Source organism: Mustela nigripes, unplaced genomic scaffold (assembly GCF_022355385.1).
Source record: "Mustela nigripes isolate SB6536 unplaced genomic scaffold, MUSNIG.SB6536 HiC_scaffold_20, whole genome shotgun sequence".
Taxonomy (NCBI): domain Eukaryota; kingdom Metazoa; phylum Chordata; class Mammalia; order Carnivora; family Mustelidae; genus Mustela; species Mustela nigripes.
Window position 1 is genome coordinate 836,215 of NW_026739436.1, and position 11,238 is coordinate 847,452.

Genomic DNA, 11,238 nt, shown 5'->3' on the forward strand with positions numbered 1-11,238 from the left:
ATTTATTTGTCAGAGAGAGAGAGAGAGAGAGCGTGAGCGCGCACAAGAAGGCAGAGTGGCAGGCAGAGGCAGAAAGAGAAGCAGGTTCCCACCTAGACAAGGAGCCGGATGTGGGACTCGATCCCAGGACCCTGGGATCATGACCTGAGCGGAAGACAGTGGCTTAACCCAGCCACGTAGGTGGCCCTGTTTCTGGGTACTTTCTGAAAGTATAAAGATGATCACCAAAACTTCTCTAACAATAACAAAACATGATAGTCCTAGTAAAGAAGACTAGTAGAGTAGCTTACCTCCTGATGTAGATCTGCCTGCTCAATTGCTTTTAGAACATTTTTCTTGGATGTTTTCTGAACTTCCCCCCCTAAAAGAAACTCATCCAAAATAAAATGAGCCTTCTCAAAATTAAAGATGATATCAAGTTCACACACCTAAAAAGTAAAAATAATAATAATAATAATGTTAAACTGAAAGAGGCAAATTTTGCTTATCCCCCATCAGTTGGTAAAATAAAACCTAACACAAGTCAATCAATCTTAACTCCCTGGTAAAAGAGCAATTATACCAGTGTAAGCATCACTGACTTTTCAAATTTGAAGTACCTGAAAACACAATGTATAAGAGTTAAATAAAATTTGATTTTGCATGTTGCCAGCAAAAATTTTCTACCTTTAAAACCAATTTTCCAGTTCTTACTTTAAAGATAATGGTAACTGCTATCCAAGTCTAAATTTCATACTAAACATTTCAAAACATTAAAATATCTGTAGTTGAACTCCTTTCAATTTGGGGATCTTAAATCTTATTCTTAGTACTGTAATTAAGTATGGTAATTAAGTACTGTAATTAAGTCTCCAGGGGAATGAATTTTACAATTAACTGACTATTCACACTTACAGGAAGTTGTCATTCTTAACCTTTCAGTAACAGTAACATTTAAATAGGATCCATAAAACAAATAATAAACTCATCATTAGGTTAAAAATTACTATGGCATTCAATTTCTTACAATACTACTCACACTGCCAAAATACTTGTCAAGTAATTCCACATAACGATGAATTATTTCCAGAGTAATCAGTTTATTTTCCTGATCTTCAATAGCACAGCAAAAATATAAGCTAGCATATCTGTAACAAAATATAAATGTGGGATAAAATTTTACCCTGTACTTGTGTTTTCTAAATTCATTTTGATACACTATTGTGAAAATCCCCAGACTTAACACATTTTTTTCTTCTCATAGCACAGATTATTTTTCTTCTAGACTAAAACAAATAATAAATGTTTCTGAGAGAAATTCTGAAAAGTACACAAAAGGAGAAAAAAAAAAAAACATCATCCAATCACATAAAGCAGAAAGGGTACCATATTTTGCTATTCTTTCAGGTTCCTTTCTATGAGTATTTTATTTTATTTTAAGATTTTATCTATTTATTTGACAAAAAAAGTTCAAAGAGAGCTATACTGAAACAGATTATATTCAAATTGCCAAAAGACAAAAGACAATCCTGAAAACACTGAGAGGGAAGAAACTCATCAAGTACATAGATCCTCGATAATATTAAGTGCTGATTGCTATTCAGAAACTCGGGAAGCCAGCAGTGGTGTTACATATGTAAAGTGCCAAAAGCCTCAAATACAACAACAGAATCAACCAAGAAACTAGAGGATCCCAGCTACTAAAATCTGAAATAGAAGTGGGAATACTACTTTTAAGTTTCAGAAATAAAAAAGGAGTATATCAGAACACTAAAAACAACTGAGTACCAACAAATGAGACAATTTAGATAAAAATGGGAAATCCAAAGGAATACACAAAGTTCCAAATGACTAAAAAAAGAGAAAATCTGAATAAATTTCTATCAAGTAAAGAGACTGAACTGGTAGGCAAAACCTCCCAAAAATGAAACACTCATGAGCAGACTGCTTCAATGATAAATCCTATTACATTTATAGAATAATTAATACCAACCTCTAAATTTCTCACCAAATAAACAGTAGGAGGAATTTAACTTATTTTGCGATGTCACCGTTATCATAAAAGCTAAGCCAGATAAAAGATTTCACAAGACAACTACAGATCAACAATACCCTTTATAAACACAAATACAAAATTCCTCAACAGAATAACAAACTGAATTCATCAACATGTTAAAAGGACTGTACATTATGATCAGGTATGGTTTCAAAAAAATTCAAGGGTGCTCAACATACAGAAGAAAAAAATAATACATTACAGTAAAAGAATAAAAGATATAAACCACATAAGTTAAAGTGATGCACAAAGCAACCAAAATCCAGCACCGTTTTATGATAACAGGCAAAGGACCTGAATAGATTTTTCTCCATAGAAGATAAACAAATGACCAAAAAGTACAAGAAAATGATTGATATCATTACTCATTAAAAAAATGCAAACCGAAACCACAACATCACTTCACACTCACTAGAATGGCAAAATGACAAGGAAAAAAAGCAAATTAAGAACTGGTAAGCTTAAAAAAAAAAATAGAACTGGTAAGCTTACAGAGAAATTTGAACTCCTTTTGTATTTACATATTTTTTGAGAGGGGGGCAAAGGGAAAGGAAGTGAGAGTAAGAGAGAGAGAGAGAGAGAGAGAATCCTTGGGGAGACTCCCTGCTGAACACATAGCCTGACATGGGTCTCCAACTGCCAACCCTGAGCTGAAATCAAGAACCTGACACTGAACCAACTAAGCCATCCAGGTACCCCAGAACTCTAACACATTTCTACTGGGACTGTAAACTACTAGAGCTATAGCAGAAATAATGTGGCAGAACTTCATAAAGATAACACAAAATTCCCTTACAGCTCACCAACTCCACTCCTAGTTCTATAGCCAGAAGAACTGAAAACAGGTTGTCAAGAAAATACCTGCACAAGAATGTTCATAGTAGCACTGTGAACCATTTTTCAATGGCCAAAAATTAGAAACAATTTAAATGTGAACCAACAAATGAATGAATAAACAATGTGGTAAATCCATGGTATGGAATATTATGCAATCACAAAAGGAAGTGAAGTATTGATATGTGTTCTGGCATAGTCAAATCCTGAAAACATTATTTTAAATGAAAAATGTAACATGCAAAGAGCCCATATCACATGGCTCCTTTTACCTGAAGTGTCCAGAAGAAGATAAATCTACATAGACAAAAGATTAGTGTCACAAGGGAAATGACAGATATAAACATGTAGTTGCTACATAAATGCATGAATTTTCTTTGTTGATGATTAAATCAGAGGTGATAGAGGTAATAACTGCACAATTCTATATATAGCAAAAATAATGTATAATGTAAGGGCTAATGGTTTATGTGAATTTTCTCTCAACCAAGGAAAACACAACGGGATACCATTTTATATCTAATAGAATAAATAAAAATATAATAACAAATGACAGGGAACAACATTTGTTGGTATAGTGGATAGAAACTGGAATCCTCATAACCTGTAACTAGAAATGTAAAATTGTACATATGCTTTGGAAAACACTTTAGCAATTCCTCAAGAGGTTACTTTATGATCCAAAATTCTACGCCCAGGTATAAACCTAAGAGAAATTAAAAAATAGGTCTAAAAAGTTTGTACACAAACGCTCACTGTACCTATAATAACCACAAAGTAAAAACAACTAAAATGTCCATCATTAGTTGAATAATTAATGAATTATTAATTATTAATGAATAAAATGTTCCCTATTCAGGTAACAATACATGTGACACTGAAAAGAAATGAAATGCTAATATATGCTACAGTATGTCTTTGAAGTGTAATGCTATGTTAAAGAGCTTAGTGACATGTTTAGGATCACATGTTTTGGGACTCTATTTACATGAAATATGTACATGTTTTAGGACTCCATTTATATATAAAATTTACATGAAATATAGGCAAATCTATAATGCTGTAAGTTATTAGTTACATAAGTCGTCCAGGAGGTTGGATTTTGGGTAGAGTGGCAGTCAGCTGCTACAAGCTACATGGTTTTTTTGGGAGGGGGAGTGGAAATGCTCTAAATTGATCATTCTGGATGCACAGGTCTGTGAATACAGTAAATATATTAAAAGCCACTGTATTATACACTTTGAATGACTGAATTGTCTGATATGCCAGTTATATCTCAAAAAAAATCGTTAAAGAAAAAAAAACCAGAGCAGTAAGAAATTATCTGGTCATTTTTAACACAGTGAATTTAAGCTTAATTATTAGCTTTCAAAAAATTAAATTTTAAAGCTAAAAAAATTATTAGCTTTCTGTTCATATATTCAAAACACTTGACTTCTCAGCTAAATACGTACCCATGTGCCCATGAATATAGCTAAATGTAATACCCACTGATCTATTAATAAAAATTATTTTGTTTTTAAAAGAAATCTGTTCAGTAATATTCTTTAACACATTCTCAAAATGGCAATTTGGAAGTATGTTTACTTTCTAGTAAATGTAAATCCAGAGCCCCCCCCCCCCCCAAAAACGCACTCAATTCTATCTTCTATCTTTGAGCAATCTTTAAGAACAGTTTCTTTAGAGATAAAGAAACAAAGGGAAAATGGTAGTGGTAGAAACAGGGAATGAAACTGAAGTTTCTAGATTTTCATCTGTTTTTTTTTTTTTTTTTTCATCTCTATTGCCCTTACTTCTTATCTTTCTTTCCCAAACAGGGAAAACCTGCATAAGAGATATTCAGGATAAAGAATATGGATTAGACAGAACACAAAGTGTAAGTTAATGAAGATATGAACACCACCTGTTGATATGAATAGTAAAAGCTCAGAATTTTTCTGATGCTCAAAGGGAATTCTCACTTAAGAATCTTTCCTCTTCCAGCTGGGCTAGAGAAAACAAATCACCTGCTTATACTAACAAAAAATATTTCATTAAATAGTAGCATAAGTGAGTCTTCAACAAAAAATGGGGTGAGGGGATTTTAACAGGTATACTGATTATAAATGACACAAAATTTTTCATGTGAATTTTCCCTTAATTCAAGTATCAATCACAAAAGATTACATACTACAGCTATTAAAAGGAAGGGACAGGTCATTAATATGTGTAGGAACACTACTGCTTCTCCTTTCATCCATTTAACCACCCTTTTCCTTCAAATACAGGAATTTTGACTCCTGTGATTTATTCTCTTAATGGCACTTTCAAATCTTCCTCTCTAATAGGGACTCCTCCCTCTATGTATAAACAATCTTAAGGTTCTCAATCCTTTTGAAGCCATATCTCCCAGTCCTACGAGTATGGGTGGATACCACCTCTTCTTTTCTTTCATGGCAAAGCTCCCCCAAATAGTCTACACTTGCCTTTTAAATTTCTTCATTTCTTCACATTGCCTTTCACTACATGGGGAGTTCTGCCTCTACTACTCTACTGAAGATGTTTTGGCAAAAGGCATTTATGAAATGCCCACTGTAAAATCTAGAGCATTGTTTCTTCATTCTAATTGAACTTTATCTGCCATTTTGAGCCACATTTGAACCAGTAATCTTTTTAATAAATTATTTTTAATAAATCTTATTTTTAAATAAATTATCTTATTGACTGAAAACTCGATAGTATACTAGAGGAACAGCTGTACCCAAAAAGACATCTGGGTTCTAGAAGATTATCTTTAATATCTAACATTTTGCAATTCCCTGTCTGATGAGAGTATCTTTGTTTACCTGGAAGCCTTGGGGATCTCACATAGTCTATGCTGAGAGTCACTTTTGTGAGAATTCTGGGCTACCACTTACCACCTGAAGTTGGTCATTCAGTTACATTTATGTAACCAAGAAAACTCCAATAAAAACTAGTCACCAAGACTCCCCTGGTGGGAATGTTTCATTTATATTTCTTGACATTTACAGCATTGAGAATGTCCTAACACCAGTGAGAGAAAACAGAAAGTTCCAGGTTGGAACTCTTTCCACCTATATACTATGCTCCTTTTTTTTTGACTTACTGTAATCTGGATCCTTTCCTTGTAGTAACCACGAATGTACTACTTTACAGTAAATTTTGTGAATTATGACAAAATTAACTTATAGTGAGCTATGAACCTACAGCAGTCTTAGGAAACCCTGATTTTATATATAGTGTCAGATCTGAAGATAATCTTGGGGGGTCTGGGACTTTACACTGATTTTACTCATTGTCTGGTTCTTACTCCACTCTAGAGGTTTTTTTCTTCTACCCTCCTGCCAAATGTTTAAATGCTGCTAATTAACAATTTATATAAAAAATTTCAACAGACTTTTTAGTACACTCACTCCATCAAAAACTAAACACTGGCAAATCCAAATCACACAGGCCTCACAAACCATCTTAAAAATAAGCCAAGTTCTCGAGTTTATCATTTTTCTGCTCAGCTGAACCAGAAATCACCCCATTCCCCTCCTTCATTTATTGCCTTCCTACTTCTACAAATAACCAAGTCTTACAAGAATTAGCCTTAGTAGAGCTTTCTTTTCCACTCGTTGAGGGCCACTATCTTGTTCAGGACCTCATTATAATACCCTCTGTCAGATCATCCTTTAGCACTCAGAAGTACACAACTTCAATTCTTTTATTATTATAATGATCTTTCAAGAAATGTAACTCTGACCTCCTATGTGTGAGGTCTTTTTATCTCTATGACTAAGATTTGAGTTTTAGTGGCACACAGCTCAGTCTTCAGACAAGACTCCTAATTCCTTCCTTGAATTTGAGGCTTGGTCAACAGCAAGAGTTTTCCAACTGAGAAACTCTGTGCAGAAGATAAAAGCCAATGGACAAAGGCACAGATTGCCTATTCCTGATTTTACAATTGTAGTCCCCCTTCTACTTGTTCTACTTACTAAAGCTCTATCCTAACTAGGTATTTCCTAGCTCTAAATTTTTATGATTTTTCTATCATATTTTCTTAGTAAACACTAAACACCAAATATTTTTTAAAAAAGATCAAATTCATTCTGTTAGAATATTTAAACAACACTATATATTCTATAATCTCCATTTCTTTTCCTGCCCTCATTCCAACAAAGATTATCACAATCCCTATCCAGAGTGGAATAAATGAAACATTAGAAAATCAAACTTCTTTTTAATCCTCACTGCGTCCATACTGTTAGTTCCCTGCACACTCCCCATGTAAGAAACAACTTTGTACATACAGAAACTGTCTTGTCTTTATTTGGAATTCATTAAGGTAGTTAACTATCTTTAAATTAAAGAGTTTAAAGGGAAGAGGAATGGGGAAGAAATAAAGTAAATGTGGCCCAGATATTCTATAAAAGAAATTTTATTTTTTAACTTTCTAAGAGTCTTTAAAATGTAATTTTAAATTTTTTAAAGCTTCAGATATTAATAAAATAATGAATATTCTATTTTCCAATAATAATTAAGATAGCATTTTGGGGGGTAACTTAATTGTTAAAAGAAATCAATGAGACAGACTGTAAGATCAAATTTTAAAGAAGTTATCCTGGCCAAAACTGGTAATTTATTCAAAATTCTAATATTGCTTCATTTTAATTCAAATTAATAAACCTAACTAAACACTGGCAAATTAATAAACCTAACTAAACACTTTGTGTACTTACCTGTACACAAAGGTAAGTTATGAAATAAATGTTTAAACAACTGTATGACTGAACAGGTCTATCTATTCAAGATGCATTTATAATTGAACGGGACTTGAAAACTCAGATAAAAGCCTTATCAACATTAGTCATTACATTACAGAGTTATAAGGAGAGGTGGAGTGGAGTGGGAGAATGTAGTATTACATTCTCTTATCTATTCTTATCCAAATTAGAGAACTGATGACTTAAAATATTGACCCTACATAACTTATAAGAAAATGAGTTCAGTGAATTTTCCTAGAAGATAAACATCTTAGAAAATAAAATTATTTGTAAATTTAGTTAAAACTATTCCCCTGATTCTAACATTTAATCTGGGTAATAAAAAATGTTATTTTAAAAATAGAAGTTTCTACCTAAGTAGGTTTATCAGAATTTTACTGTTTATAAATGTTCTCTCAAAGGACTGCGATTTCCACATCATAAATGACTTAAGATTTGATTCTGCTACTTTCAAATTTCTGACAAATAAAAATTATACCTTTTACAAACAATCTTCAGATATCGCCACTCGAGAAAGCTGCACATTTTAGGTTTACGTGCTAAAATAGTCTGAACAATTTCCCTTGTGATTTTTTTCTTCTCTCTCTCTGACATACCATTTCTGCAGTCGAAGCTTTCCCTGACGACTAAAAAGCAACATAAACTGCATCTGTTAAGATAAATAAAACCTAAGTTACATTTGGTGCTTTTATTCAATACAGTTAAGAGTACAAAATAAAAGGCCTTTGTAGAAAATCAAAATAGATATTTCTTGTAGAAAAATTTTGCCAACCTACTTCGGTGTGTAAAAAAATGAATGGAAAAAAGAAGAAAAGCACTGCCTGTTACAGTCAACTATGCAACTGAAAAACCATTTTCTGCTTTCTGTACATTCCATAGTCCATTTTCAATAAAAAGAGTACTCTATCCATCAATTGGCTTAGACAAATAAAAAAGAAAAAGAGACCCAGAATTTCTGGTACTTGAGTGTTTCCATTTCCAGATAGAACCATTTATAGTTTCACTTATAACATTTTTTCAGTTAATGGCATCTAGCATATTTTTAGTAAACATTAAAAATCTAAAAACAGTGAAAAAAAAAAACCCTTCAAGTCCTATTAATCCAGGTTTTTCTTGAAAAGTTAATTTTTATGTATGTTCTGTCATGTCACTTTTAAGAAAATCCAACACAAATATGAATACAATACAGAACTGATGCAATTTAAGAGTAAACAAGCCTTTAAAAGCGAAAAGAGGTAGATCCACAAATATTACACAGTCGTCCTTTAAAATAATAAATAGGAGCTTGTACATTTGGAGTGGATGTTGACATGTAGCAAATCTATAAGCCGTTTCGTTTATATTTTTATTTAGAATCTAGAAAGCATGTTATGTTCATCTTTAGTTTTTGAAGAAAAGGCCTTGTAATTCAACTGGCTGTAAAAATGCAAACAAAAGTGCCATTTCTACAAGGTTTAAAGGTAGAATTTACATTGGTGGTTTTTTCCACTTTGTGAAATTTTTATTAATTATAAGAAAAATTTATTTAATTTTGTTACTGAAAGTAAAATTCAAAGGTTGATATCAGTAGTATTTTCCACTTCTTCTTAGATTTGAGTAAGGGTTAATTTACAGAAAAAGACTAGAAAAAGAATAGTAAATCTGCAAAGCTACTAAGAAATTCGCAGATGTGCACATAATCCTTTTCGCGAGCGCCTCTCAAATGTGACCCGCGAAATTTCATGATTCCAGAACCAAAGATCACGGGTTAGGACACACAACGTCCGTCACTGGCTTTCGCATTCCCAGGCTAACGCGGATTGAAAAAGTGCTCAAGACTAGTTCACCGCTCTCTACGCCCTAGTTGTCCCCCAGTACTTACTGCGGCCGTGGGCCTCGGGTTCTCTGGAGCTCGTTCTGCCTCACTGGCGGCAGTTGAGGCGATGCCCCTGTCGCCAGGCTGAGAAAGAGAAGCCGTTTTGCAGTAGGGAGGGGAGCTAGTTAACGGAGCCAAGTTTCCGGCAGCGAGGGCAAGGTGCGCCAACAGGGCTCTCGCAAGAACCAGAGAAGAAAAGCGGCGAGGTTATGCCAACCGTAAGGGCCACCGGCCTACGCGAGGCAAGCACGTTGGTGGTCAAGCAACCTCTCGGAAGCATGCACACTGACCTCAGAATCCGAAGAAGCCGAAATGGCAAAAGACGCGTATTGCGGAAACAGCTTCCGAGGTAGGGCGTTGGGGGTGCTGCGCGGCTGCGCATTTCTTTCTAAGACGCTCCCGGAAAGAATTTGTCCTAGGTAATGTAGGTTTGTGTAACTTTGCAAATTAAGTTCCACTTTCAAGGCCGCGTAATTCTCCGTGAACAAAAAGACTAGTAATTTGTCTCCGTTGGGGGATGATAGGGGTAACAGAGCTGTTATCCTGAGTGAAACAACTCGGATCTTTTCATGAAGTTACTGCCGGCATTAGAAGTACCTTTTGTAAGTTTTTCTGCTACAGAACCGCCTGAAACTCAAAATGGGAAACACCCTCCAACCAGAGTATTCTGCTCTACATTTTGTCTCACACTTCTCCATGGGAATCTTCCATAGATTACTTCGCCCGTCCTCCTGGTGACAAACTGGTGATGACCCAAACAGCTGCTCATCTCCGCGATGAATCCCATTCCTTTCTGCACTGAACACTCCCATGCTACCTTCCAACCCAACTTGGATGTGAATCCAGACACTATGACTCTGTCCAAACATTGCATCTTTCTTTTTCACCCATTTGCCCATTGCTGTCTGTGGCTGGGTGAGGCTGCCGCTAGAGACCGCAGGGCCGCTGGTGGCTCTCACTACTCTTAATAGCTCTAACAAGAGCTCTGCCAGCTCTAACAACTCTTAAAAGAGCTCTGACAGATCTGGCAGCTCTTACAAGACCTCTTAGGATTCTCCTACTCCTCCTAGGGCTCTCCTACTCCCTCCCAAAGCTCAGCCTTGCAGACTAACCTTTATAGGAATGGTTGAGCCCCGCCCCCACACAGGTGGCCAATGGGATTTAAACTCACCTCAATAAATATAGCTGCTTCCCTATGATTGGATATCTTCCCCTGGCTTGACCCGCCCTTATAGCTAGGCTTTGCAAGTAAGTTCCTCTAAGTTCACTGCAACAAAATGGCTCCTTCTGGTCAATCAGGCCCTTACACTATAGTACTCAGGGGCGCCTGGGTGGCTCAGTAGGTTAAGGTCTCTACCTTCCGCTCAGGTCATGATCCCAGGGTCCTCAGATCCAACCCTGCATTGGGCTCTCTGCTCAGCAGGAAGCCTGCTTCCCTCTCTCTGCCAGCCTCTCTTCCTACTTGTGATCTCTGTCTGCCAAATAAATAAATAAAATCTAAAAAAAGAAAAAAAAAAAGGAAGAACTATACTGCTCAGCATAGTGTCTTCTACCGAATGGGTGTTCTTTTTTCCTCATCCTCTCCTTTTTAAATGGAAAAAATATATGATCCCTCAAGTCTAACTTGTCTTATACACTTGACTAAAGAGGAGCCTTATACACGCGAGTTTTCCCATCTGCAATACTAATTACAGATCAATGCTTCTTAAAAAAGGAAACAAAAAGTGGACCTTGGTCCATAAACT

The 11,238-nt window shown here is 35.3% G+C and overlaps 1 pseudogene; it reads right to left on the minus strand.

The window, feature by feature from the left end:
- Positions 1 to 260: 260 nt before the first annotated feature.
- LOC132008046 (AP-1 complex subunit sigma-2-like) lies at positions 261 to 9,604 on the minus strand (annotated as a pseudogene).
- Positions 9,605 to 11,238: the final 1,634 nt, after the last annotated feature.